This window comes from Odocoileus virginianus, chromosome 13 (genome assembly GCF_023699985.2).
Source record: "Odocoileus virginianus isolate 20LAN1187 ecotype Illinois chromosome 13, Ovbor_1.2, whole genome shotgun sequence".
Classification (NCBI taxonomy): domain Eukaryota; kingdom Metazoa; phylum Chordata; class Mammalia; order Artiodactyla; family Cervidae; genus Odocoileus; species Odocoileus virginianus.
Window position 1 is genome coordinate 56,002,464 of NC_069686.1, and position 13,522 is coordinate 56,015,985.

General features: G+C 36.0%; 1 protein-coding gene and 1 non-coding gene across 2 annotated transcripts in view; one reads left to right on the forward strand and one right to left on the reverse strand.

Moving 5' to 3' along the window:
- The window catches only part of DPP10 (dipeptidyl peptidase like 10), a 1,494,592-nt gene that overhangs the window by 190,822 nt on the left and 1,290,248 nt on the right, over positions 1–13,522 (forward strand). The gene's annotated exons all lie outside the window — the stretch shown is intronic.
- Positions 10,414–10,487, reverse strand: TRNAC-ACA (transfer RNA cysteine (anticodon ACA)). The gene has a single exon. It is a non-coding gene; the product is annotated as a tRNA-Cys (tRNA).

Genomic DNA, 13,522 nt, shown 5'->3' on the forward strand with positions numbered 1-13,522 from the left:
CTATTAATTGTGCATAAACTATCAGCACAGCTAGTCAAGTCTAATCAATCATGTCTCTGTCTAATAAGCCTGCAGAGTGATAGACTTGATATGCTGAAACAAAGGAGATAGTGAAAAAACCCTCAAAATACTTCAATTTAGGGCAAACTAATGAATATGTATGTATTTGTGGATCAGGTTCTACAGCCATGGGAATATAATTTGTTACTGAAATCTATGGATTATAATTAAGTGTGTCTGTCAAAGAATGGTTAGAATTTAACATAATCAGTTAGATGTGCAAATCTTATCCCCTACCACTGATCTTTTCATTATTATTATTGTTTTTACATGCCTGTGTTATTTCCAAATGAACAGTAAACTTGCTTGCAGTCATATAATTTGCATGTTCATTTGTTACTATTCTTAGTCAATGAACTTTGTAATTACTGAAAATTAATATGAATGTAATTTAAGTTTGTCCTTATAAAACAGTGTGGTTCTCTCTAACATTACCTGAGACTTTAGTTTCCCCTGTGGTCTCAGGTGGCTGAGTGGTGAAGAATCTGCCTGCCAAAGCAGGAAACACAGATTCAACCCCTGGTTTGGAAGATCTCCTGGAGAAGGAGGTGACAACCTACTCCAGTATTATTGCCTGTGAAATCGCATGGACAGATAAGCCTGGCAGGCTACAGTCCGTGGGTTTGAAAGAGAGCTGGACACGACCTAGTGACCAAACAACAACAACGATAGTTTCCCTTAGCTTCCCCAAGATCTTATGTTCTTTGTCTCTTTCCCCTTGGATTTAAAATAGAGTGAGCAGTTTCACTTATTTCTAGCGCTCTCTCTTTATTTATACATCCTTCTGAGATATAAAAGATCTACTGATTAGCACAGAGCTCAATTTATCAGCAATAGTCAAATGTTCAGTGGCAATGGAAACAGCCATATGGTACAGAATGAGAGCCATGGAGGCATGCTGTCTGATGCACAGCAAAGGAATCAGAAGTATTGGGTTTCGTTCTCTACTCTATCTTTGATTTACTCTTTAGCCTTGGGCTCATCATTCTTCTAAAACTTACTCCTAGTGTCTTATTCTTTCCATCGAGGTACAAAGATAACTGTACTTGTAAGCTGAGGAAAAGGAAAGTATGCTATTCATTTCTTTGGATAGAAATTATTTACAAAATTCAAAAGATTACTCTGAAATGTAACCCATCCCACATTTATTGGGCATCTTCCATGTTCTAAAGGGCTTCCCTGGTAGCTCAGTTGATAAAGAATCCACCTGCAATTCAGGAGACCCGGTTCAATTCCTGGGTAGGGAAGATCTGCTCCAGTATTCTTGGGCTTCCCTGGTAAAGAATTCGCCTGCAGTATGGGAGACCTGGGTGTGATCTCTGGGTTGGGAAGATCCCCTGGAGAAGGGAAAGGCTACCCACTCCAATATTCTGGCCTGGAGAATTCCGTGGACTGTATAGTCCATGGGGTCACAAAGAGTCAGACATGACTGAGAGACTTTCACTTTTTCCATGTTCTAAAGATTGTGCTGAGCATCAGGGTTGGATGTTCCATTGCTGCTCATTAGGTGACAGGAGGTGAAAGAGAGATCTGGATTCAAATTTGTTTAAAAGATTGTCTGGAATCTCATCTTAAATCCAAATGAATTACACTAGAAGGATAATTGCATGTCTACAAATGGGACTTTCCTGGTGGATCAGTGGTAAAGAATCCAGCTGCCAATGCAGGAGGTGTGGGTTCGATCCTCAGATTGGGAAGATCCCCTAGAGAAGGAAAAGGCAACCCACTCTAGTATTCTTGCCTGGGAAATCCCATGGGCAGAGGAAACTGGTAGGCTGCAGTCCATGGGTTCACAAGCGTCAGACATGACTTTGTGACTGAAAAAAGACATGACTTTGTGACAAAAAAGTAACAATGATGTCTACTAAGACATTGAAGAAGGGCAGCGAATAAATAATAAGTTTATTTTTGTAGATGGGATTATTGTTTGCAACTTATTACATTCTATTGTGGGATAATTACATGCTAATTGCCTCTTCCACATGACTTTGTAGTGCCTCCCACTGAAGTCAGCAGAGCAGGCATGCCTTCTCCATTGACTGGTTTTGGTGAGGTGACTTGCTTTGCCCAACGGAATATGGACAGAAAAGGCATTGTGCCAGTTCTAGACTGAGGCTTGAAGGGTCATGGGAAGGTCCTGCCAGGCTGTTTGTATTTTCTGCTCTTTGCCAGGAAAAGACCTTGTTCCCAAGTGACTGTTTCTCATTAGGCTATGCCAACAACAAAGCAATGTGAACCAGACTAAACTCCATCAAAGTCTGGATTCCAGTCCCACCAGCTGATTCCAGTCTAGGCCAGCCTAATTTCACATACACCTATGAACAGAAAATAAATGTTGATGTAAGTCTTGGAGACTTGGGGTTCATTTGTTATAAAGCATTATCATGATTAAGCAAAGAACTGGCTAATAAAACACATTTTTGTAAGCTTAAATTAAATTGTTGATTGAGGAAGTAGTCATCAATGAATGATAAGGCTATTAAATGAAAGACAGATAGGAAACAGTGTTTGCATGGTATCAGATTATGACTCTACAGATTTCTTGCTGAGGACAAGAGAACAAGCAACTTCAGTGAAGAGATCAAGTTTCCACTACTTTAAGGCAATTTGTCACAAATTATGGAATAACTAGACACCATAATACATCATATCAGGTGACACCTAAACTCCTCAGCATGGCCTAAGTGTTTTTGCCAAAGTGATTAACTTGAATCTAGTAAATCACTATATGCAACTTTCCTTTATCAGGAAATACACGGTATAGAGGTAGAAGTTGGACAGAGTAGGAAAAATTCAGCACATTACTTTCTACAGGACAAATGACTAGTCTGTCCGACAAACCACTGTTGCAAAAAGAAAAAGTGAGAAAGCAGCAGAAAAAACCAAATGCAGTGTGTGGTTCTAGTGTGTATCCTGGTTTGAAAAACTGAGTTATGAAAAATACTCAAAGACAATTGAGAAAATTTAAATATAGCCTGGCTACTAAAGTTTACTCAGAAGTTCATATTAATATTGTTTAATTTAATAATAGTATTATAGTTAGAAAAAATCTCAACTTTCTAAGATATATACTGAATTGCTTAAGGGTTTATAGCTTATATGTGATTAATTGACTTGAAATTACTTTAAAAAAGGTGTTACAATTTACATTTACAAAATTTAAATGCCTATTAAATTTGAGGGAAAAAGATAAAGATGTCTATTCTTTATCTAAAGATGATCTATTCTTTTAAAATTTCCATATATTTGAGATTTTCTAAATGGTTAGTGCTATTTTGTGTGCAATTTTTTTTTTATTGAAGGATAATCACTTTACAGAATTTTGTTGTTTTCTGTCAAACCTCAACATGAATCAGCCATAGGTATACATATATCCCTTCCCTTTTGAACCTCCCTCACATCTAAAATGACAATACACTTAAGACCCAGTTAAAAGCATTTAGGATGTCATTTTCTATGCAATCTGGTTCTAAATTTAGTGTTTTTAGCGTTCTCTAATTTATTTCATCTGCTTACTGCCTATATCCAAAATAGGTCAGTAAGCTACATGAAGATCAGTACCACATTTCCCACTTGTTTTCACTTAGTCAAAGCACTTTGTGGCTATTTGCATAAATAGCTGTTAGCCTTTTCATTAAAGATGATATAAAGAACTTTCCTTCCATTATTGCCTGTTACATCAGTGACTGTGTATTGCCCTCCTTTATCCTTATCACTGGAAGCATAGTCTATGGTTGTATAGCTTCCCGCCCTAGGATTTAGTTGATTGAATCAGTGTAAACAGTGAACCGCCAATGAAGCCAGTTAACCAGATTGTTAGAGCTAGTTAGAAAACTGTAGCTCTTTGATGCTGCTCTAAGTGTCAGGTGATACAGAGAGCATGGGAACAGACGACGGATTTAAACATCAAATGGGGCTGCTCAGTTTCTCTCCCAAGGTCTCTATCATGGGTCAAGTATGTTTTGAAAGCAGAAACATGACATCAATATTTCTGTAATAAAAGTCTCCATCACATTAATATCAATTGATTAGTTGTTCCACTTTAAAAAATCCTCTAAATTATCCCATACTTGCCATGTAATTGGCAAGATACTGGAATTGATTGACAGGTATTGTATATGCCTCAAGCGTCATTTTTTAAAGGAAACACATTGTAATTTCAATGCAATGATACTATAAATATTCAACCATCAATGTCAAATATGCAGGTTCCTCTCTTACTACTTACAACAACACAGAGCTCTAAAAAGGGAGATATTCTTGAAAAAGATGAAAAGTGGTGGTTATATTCTCTTTCAAAATAATAGTAATGAAAATGATGGTGCAAGTCTTCATTTTGAGTCAGCCATGTCCCAGAGAACACATGAGATTTTCTAGGTGTATTATTTATACTTTTCTCATTAAAACGCTTCCAGATCAATAAACCATTTCCCTTTTCTTTTCTATAGTTGAGAAAACTGAAGTTGAATAGAAAATGATTTCTGAAAGGTCATCAGATATATAATATAAAGCTTAGTCAGAGAGAACCTGACCTCAGGTTTCCTTGAATCTAAACAAGTATGTTTCCCCCACTGCTCTAGATAGTCTCTTTAAAAAGGATTTTTTAAAAAGTAATGGTAAGGGAGGATTTTGACCAGAAGTCTTGTATGTTTGCACTATTATTATTTTAGCTAACAATAGTTCTGATGGGGATTAAAGCATAACAAAAAACAAACAAAAATAAATTATATAAACTGAAGCTTCACATGAAAGACTAAATTTTGTACTGTTTCTGTTGCATTAGGTATATTTAGCTCCAGTGAAATATAACTAGTATAAAATAAGGTGGATTATTGAACAAATTCTCTGATAATTCAAGCCAAAAGTAGTACTCTGTATACATGAGAGAAAGAGAGTGGGATTATTTTTCTAACTGTCTGCATAAAAGTCACAGTTTCTGCATCATTTTTAAAGTATAGATTCAAGCTTGGAAGCTCAGACTTGGGCAATATCAGGAATCACTGATACTGATTAGAAAGCATATAACAAAGAAGCAATGGATCTGAAAAATGGAGGGAAAAGAGTGTTGTGGAATGTTGGCAGGTATTTATTGGTTATCAATATAATTGGCTGAATGGTTTAGATGTTGTAGATAGGAGTGAGATAAGAACCTTATGGGAATTGTGAACAATATGGATTGTGATAAATAACATGAAAGATTTCAGAATATATGTTTATCCATATGTGGATAATGAGAGCAAATTTGAAGAAAACTAGAAGAAATTAAAATCTCTTGTTGCAGTTTAGAAACAGTTGAAAACATGCAAGTATAGTTAACAATAAGCATGCTAATGTTTACACTTGATCTTAGCCAAAAGGCCGAGAAGCGATGCATGCTAATGTTTAATACAAGCTGAAATGTATTTTAAAGAATCAGGAAATAGTGTGATTTTTCAAATAGCTAAATAAAACTGCAAGCACCAGAATATTCTTACCATTTTTTTCAAATAACAAAATATTTGAACAATTTGCCTATAGAAAATAAGAATTTTATTTTCTCTCTCCAACTGCAACTTTATATCCTGAATGAATTGACCTTACAAAGAATTGCTTTCATCAGGTTACTCAAGAGTTTTTTTAAAGTAGCTTTTTAAAAAATGATGTTAACATAAGGTCTATGGCTGCCAGTTAAGACAATGCTCCAGTATGCTTGTCAATATATGATTCTTTTAAACCCCATGCAAATACATTTTCTTCAGTTTCTAATTGCAGTCCCTCTTCATGGGGCTCAGACTAAAGAATCTTGGGGTGGGGGATCATGCAGACAGCCATGTGGGGACCCAGCCCCTTCTACCAGCAGACCAACACCAGCCCCATGCCCCACTGGGTCACATTGCCAGTCACATGGGGAGTCTAGTCCACCCTCCAGAGGGCCAGCAGCCACTGAATCAGGCACAGCCTTGCAGCCAAATGATCCAGGGGCCAGTGATGCCTACCAGCATGTCCTCAGTAGTTAGCTCAGTCACAACACCAGGGCATATACAGCCCACATTGGGGAACCCTAGATCACATGGCTCTGGTCACAAGAGAGGTGTATGCTGCTGGGTACTACACAGCATTTCCTACATAAGGGTTCTTCACCAAGATCAGGAAACATAACTCACCTACCTAACACATAGAGATAAAACAGAGAATCAGGCCAAATTAGGTGACAGAATATGTTCTAGGTGAAAGGAGAAGACAACCTCTGAAAAAGAAGTGAAGTGGAGATAAGCAATCCATCTGATAAAGAGTTCAAAGTAATGATCATAAAGATGTTAAATGAACTTGGGAAAAGAACTGGGTAAACACAGTGACAATTTCAACAAAGTCTGAAAATAAAAAAGTAAAAACCAAATAGAGTTAGAGAATATAATAACCGAACTTTAAAAAAATAAGAAGTTCACAGTAGGTTCGATGATACAGAGATGAGTGAACTGGAAGACAGAATAATGGAAATCACTCAAACTAAACAGAAAAAACAAAAAAAAAAAACGAGGATAGTTTAAAAGCTCTCTGGGATAACATCAGATATACTAACATTCACTTTACAAAGGTACAAGGAGAAGAGACAGTGAAAAGGACCAATACATTATTTGAAGGAACAATACCTGGAAACATTTGATACCTGAGAAAGGAAATAGACATCCAGGCCCAGGAATCACAGAGTTCTAAATGAGATTGGCTCAAAGAGGTCCACACCAAGACACATTACAGTTGGAATGGCAAAAATTATTGATAAAAAGAGAATCTTAAAGGAAACAGAGGAAAAGCAACTAGTCACATGCAAGGAGATTCCCGTAAGGCTATCAGCTGACTTTTGAGCAGAAACATTTTAGACAAGTAGGCAGTGGCGTGATATATCTAAAATGATGAAAGGTAAAAAGAAATCTTACAGCAAGAGCACTCCACCCAGCAGGATTCTCATTCAGACTTGAAAAAGAGGTAAGTAGTTTTTGACTAGCAAAAGCTAACGTAGTTCAGTATCACTAAACTGGCTTTATAACAAAGTAGAAAAGACCCAATATAAATATATATGAAGCTAATACAGGAGCACCTAATACATAAAACAAATATTTAAAAGTATAAAGGGAGAAATTGACAGAAATATGAAAATAGTAGGATACTTTAACACCCCATTTACATTAATGGATGGATCAACCAGACAGAAAATCAATAAGTGAACACTGGCTGTAAATAACACATTAGATAAATTGGAATTTTATATACATATTATATACATGTGTGTGTGTGTGTGTGTGTGTGTGTGTGTTCTGTGTTTGGTCACTCAGTCATGTCTGACTCTCTGTAACCCCATGGACTGCAGCCTGCCAGGCTCCTCTGTCCATGGAATTTTCCAGGGAAGAATACTAGAGTGTGTTGCCATTTCCTACTCCAGGGGATCTTCCCGACACAGGAATCAAATCTATGTCTCTTGCATTTTCTGCATTGGCAGGCAGATTCTTTACTACTAGCACCACCTGGGAAGCCATGTATATATGCATATATAGATGCATGCATATATAGATGCATACATCTATATGTATGCACACATATAAATGTAAAACATCATATATGTATATAACATTTCATCCAAAATAACAGAATTCACATTTCTTTCAAGTGCACATGGAACATTCTCCAGAATTCATCACACGCTTTACCATATAACAAATCCTAGTAAATTTAAGAAGATTGAAATCATATCAAGCATTTATTTTTCTATCCACAGCAGTTTGAAACTAGAAATCAACTACAAGACAAAAACATCAAAAAACACAAACACAGGAAGTCTAAATACCATTCTACTGTACATAACCAATGGGTTGTATAAAAAAATAAAAATAGAAAATCTTGGAGACAAATGAAAAGGGAAGCACAACTATCTGAGAATCTATGGGACACTGCAAAATTTGTTTTAAGAGGGAAGTTTATAACCTTGCAAGCATATCTCAGAAAATAAGAAAAATCTCAAACAATTAACCTGACAAAAAAGGAAGCAGAAAAAAGAACAAATAAAACCCCAAATTAGTAAAAGGGAAAAGAAATACAGATCAGAGTGAAAATAAATAAAATAGAGACTAAAATTGCAATTAAAAATATCAAGAAACTAGGAGTTGGTTCTTTGAAAATATAAATGAAATTAATGAATCTTTAACTGCACTCATCAGAAAAAAAGAAAAGAAAAGAAAAGAGAGACATAGAGAGGGCCCAAATAAATAAAACCAGAAATGAAAGAGAAGTTATAACTGACACCATAGAAATACAAAGGGTCATGGGGCTATTTACCAATTATTTTAAAATGTCCTATTTTCTAAGTTCAAGTTGGGACTCCTTCTATAATATTTTATATATAATTGTATATTTTATACACACACACACACACACAAACACACATACAATGTTATAGAGTAAATCCTTGTTGTTCTTCTATTTTATATATAGTAGTATGTATCTATTAATCCAAAACTCCTAGGTTTATTTCCCTCCCCTTTCCCCTTTGGTAACCAAGTTTTTTTTTTCTATGTCTGTGAGTCTGTTTCTGTTTCTACAATATCGTATTAAGTTTAGATGTCAATGAACTTACTTTTCTTTTAGACTGTGACATTTCTGTGGCAGAAATTATGTTTTGATAATTTTTCTTCCTCAGTTCTCAGCTGATACTTAAGAAAGTATGTTATATAAATGGACAAGTCATCAACAACTATTTATATGAGAAATCTTGAAAGTAAAGACAGAAGATATAACCTCTGCCTTCAAAGATTTTTCAGTGCAGTGGAAGAAAAGCATTTATTCCCAGAAAGGCAAAATAATTGGTTGTGTACCAAAGAGCAGGACTTTCCTCCTATATTTACGGGAGTCAGGAAGGAAGGAGGCCTTCACCTTGCAGGACAATTTGAGAAGCAGCTAGAGTAAGAAATAAGGAAGAAGCTCTAGACAAGGAAAATAAAGGAACACAATGGACTTCAGTATGTCATTTTCAGGGAATGACAGTGAGTGACTAGTTTGCCTAAAATGAAACCTCTGAATTAGCATGTAGGAAGATGAGAGTTAAGGTTGCTGTTAGTATGATGCTATAGGTTGTTAATTATGGTCTTATTTAAAATCTTCATTTTCCTCTTCAGAACATTAATATAACTGACCATCATGGAATAACATTATGAGTTTAAACAGTGGAGTCTAGTATTTAATTAGAGGTAAAAATAAACTATTATAGTGTATTTTTTAAAAAAATATGCCAGCCACCACCAAAATCAACTGAAAAATCCCTTTCCAAATGATAGAGCAAAACCCATTTTTTTCTACAGTATCGATTTAGTTCTATGTCTTTGTTTTAATGGGCGTATTGAGGAGGTTTAAAAGGAAAATACTAGGGCAATTAATAAGCAACTTGAAAATTTTAGATTTTGTCCCTGCCCCTCTCATCTACTGCAAAAACTTCTTGTGTCTATTCTTTCAATGGACTCTTCATCACAGCTAAACAATGACTTGCTACCTTGCTGGCTTACACATGACCTCTTCATTCTTCTGTCTCTATATATCAATGCATATTTTAGAAGCTTTGGACTTGACAATAACTACACGATGTTCCCCAAATTTGTTGGAATCGGTAAAATGAAAATATAATATCTCTACCAAGAGAGTATCAGTGACTGAGTTTTATTTTCAATTTTAAGTCATTATTAAGGTCCCACATAAAGTCAGGCCAAAATATGGAAACAGAGAAGAAACCCTGTGGGGTTCTGAGAAAAGAGAGATGAACCTGGTTGCAACTGTCACCTGATGTGTTCTCCAACGAGAATGAAACCAACGGAAATATGATTTAAAATGAAATAAGAATCAGCACAGGATTCACCCAGTTGGATATCAGGCAAATGCTTATTGTATGTAGTGTTCCCAAAGGTAAGGCAACAGTTGTAATAATTAGGCGTTAACTTCTGTAAATCAGACCTAACCCCACTTCATGCTTTTTACATTTCTAAATAACATAGTGGTAAATCTTATCTTTGCTGTTCTTTATTGTTTTCTCATCTATGTGGGAAGAAGTCTTTTACCTTCACCATCTTGGTCAAGTCTCATATTTCCATGCAGGTCCTTCTGTAGTAATTTGCCTGAGTTCATACAGATGCTAAATGCTAGATATGGGGCTCAAATCTAGATCTGTTTCCAAAATCTAACCTCATAGTGTTTATTTTGCCTACTGAAGTGAAGTGAAGTTGCTCAGTCGTGTCCGACTCTTAGCGACCCCATGGACTGTAGCCTATCAGGCTCCTCCATCATGGGATTTTCCAGGCAAGAGTACTGGAGTAGGTTGCCATTTCTTTCTCCAGGGATCTTCCTGACCCAGGGATCGAACCTGGGTCTCCTGCATTGTAGGCAGACGCTTTTACCATCTGAGCCACCAGGGAAGCCTACTAGTAAGTCATTAACTTAAGCATTTACAATTCTACTGTTTTTCCTGATGCAAGTAATCCTACTGCATATGATAAAATCCACTGGGATTAAAAGGGGTTTTCAGAAGACATTTGAACCATCCTTATAATTTCAGCAGAATGACACTGAACATCTCTCCCTGTACCTCTTAAACTTTCCTCTACTCTTTGAGTAAATAAGTATATGCATAAAGGCTCTTTCATTTTATAGGCACTGCTTTCCCCAGTTTATCATTTCAGTATTTATTACCTCTTCTGCTTGTGTGTACTTCCATAGGTATCACCCAATGCACTCAAAATGTGATTTGACCCCATCATCAGTCCAAAGATGCAGGGCATCTCTTATTCTGTGCCGAGTGAGTAACTAGTCCTAGGCTAACTGCTGAGGCAGGGTACCAAGAAATGATCTAAGCCCATAAAGATCTTGAAAATTAGTTGATAAGACAAGGCATTTGCGTATCTAACATACAGAGGTGGTATTGCTCATATGCAATTAAGTGCTAAATTGTATAATGGATTCTAATTTAACCAAGATTTCAGAAGGTACAGATGAAAAGACAGGAATAGCAGAAGATGCTTTCCAAGATGAAGGTATACTTGGTCTTGAAGAAAGCTAGCTTTTGTTGGGTGTCTACTATTTGGCAAGTAACAGGGTATGTGGCAAGTAATTCACTTATTCTTCATCATTTGAGATTCTTAAAATAGCCATTATTTTCACATTTTACAGAGAAAGACATTGAAGTTCAAAAGAATTTGACTGGCTGAAACCATACTGAGGTTTTGAATTGGACATTGTTCCCGAGTAATCTGAATCTATACTGCTTTTCTCACTATGGTATAGTTATCTGAATGATTGCTATACCTTATATTTGTTACCCCAAATACATTACCTTTTTGGTGATAGCTCTTTTATATTACTCTGGGAGAAAGAACCTCATACTCTCAATGTGTGTCCTTCAGGTAATGCTGGCCTCTTTTCATCAATAATAGGGTTGAGCATATGACCCAGGTTTGGACAATCAAAAAAATCAGTTTCCCAGACTCACAGACTTAGAGAATGAACTTATGGTTTCCAGGGGGGAATGCTGGGGGAAAGGGATAGTTAGGAAGTTTGGGATGGATATGTACACACATCTCTGTTTAAAGTGGATAACCAACAAGGACCTACTGAATATCACATGGAATATGGTTCGATGTTATATGGCAGCCTGCATGGGAAGAGAATTTGGGGGAGAATTGGAACATGTACATGTATGGTTGAATCTCTTCACTGTTCACTACACCCCAGTACTTGAGGAGGACATGGCAACCCGGTCTAGTATTCTTGCCCTGGAAATCCCATGGACAGAGGAACCTGGTGGGCTACATTTAGTCCATGGGGTTGCAAAGCATCGAACATGACTTAATGACTAAACAACAACTCCAATACAAAATAAAAAGTTTTAAAAAAAGAAAAGAAAAATCAGTTTCCCCAGCCACATTAACTGGTTCTGGTGATATTAGGTACATGTATTGGGATAGAAAGGGATGCTTTTTCTTAGGGATTGAAGTTCTGAAGATAGGAGTTCATGGTTTTCAGTTGCCATCTTGCTACTAAAAGTGAGAAGGTATTTGAGAAGTACACCATTAGAAAAAAAAAGCAACAAACAAGATTTGGGCATCAGAATTTGCTTGCCTGGGCAAGTGTGGGTTAGTTTTTTTATTTTTGTTTCAACCAACTGAGTTTGAAGTTTTGTTGTATAAAGTCAAATGAACCCAGACATAAATGGAAGGTATTGCAACAGTGGTTGACAATTTTGAGGTGGCAGGGTGAAACAAGTTTAGAATGGGGAAAATGGCATGTTTTAAATAAAGGCATTCAGAATACAGCATAAGGCTGAAATGAGTTGAAGGTGTTACATAGGAGACATACATCAAGACCCTTTCCATGAGCTTCTGCCCCTCACAGAAAATAGTTTGACTGACTTTGCTGATGGCATACTGACATTTAAGACAACACAGTAAAAATGTACTGAATGTTAAGATGCACTCTAGAAATAATATCATCTGTGATAAAAGAAAGGAAGATAAAACTGTAGTCACACTATCACAAATAGAAAATCTCTTGAGAAATATACTTACAGAGACATGCAATGTTTAATGTATATTAAAACATTTTCCAAATGATACCATTGCCAGGAACAGCATTGTTCATTTTAAAAGACAAATGCATTCTAAAAATAAAACAGATGATTTAGGAAACACTTTGTTCAACTGTATTCTGAGGTTGACTGAGATACACTCCCAGTCCTTGCAATTTGAGGTGTTTTATAAAATTGATTTTTAATTGAGATTTTGAGATACCAGGGCTGATCAAAATCTTTCATGGCCTTATTTCACCAAAATGTAGTGGCAATTAAGAAAAAAAAAAAGAAATCTTTTGTAAAACACCTCACAACAGCAAAAACAGTCAAGCAAATAGTTTGAGTAAAGAACTCCATTGCACAGATAATTACTTTTGTTTTCTTCTGAGAAAAGTCAACCACAGTTTCAATCTATTCCAACATGTGATCTAAATTAGAAGTTTATTCCATCCAATTTTTTTTCCTGCTTTATCTAAAAATTACTGTTGAAAAAGTCTTTGCTTTAAATAAATTATTAATATCTCCAAACCAATCCAAGTCAACAAATATTTACCAAACAATTTCTATGAGCCTTGCACTATTTGGTATTTTTAAATACAAAGGAAAACAAAACAAAAATGATTCAATCCATCAAGGAAAAGCCTTAGTTTCCTCGTCTGCCAAATGGGGATGGTAGTGGTATTTGCTTCATAAGATTGTTGGGATAAGTGAATTAATTTAGTATAGATAAAACACCTGGAACAGTAGCTGAAAAACATTTTGTAAATAGTAGTAGTTATATTCTGTGAATGTATATTCTGTGACTATGTCTATTTGTTATGGTCACACTGAAAAAGGAATGACTGTCTCTATCCTAAGACTAGGGAAGTCTTCACCAAGAAGGGCTGC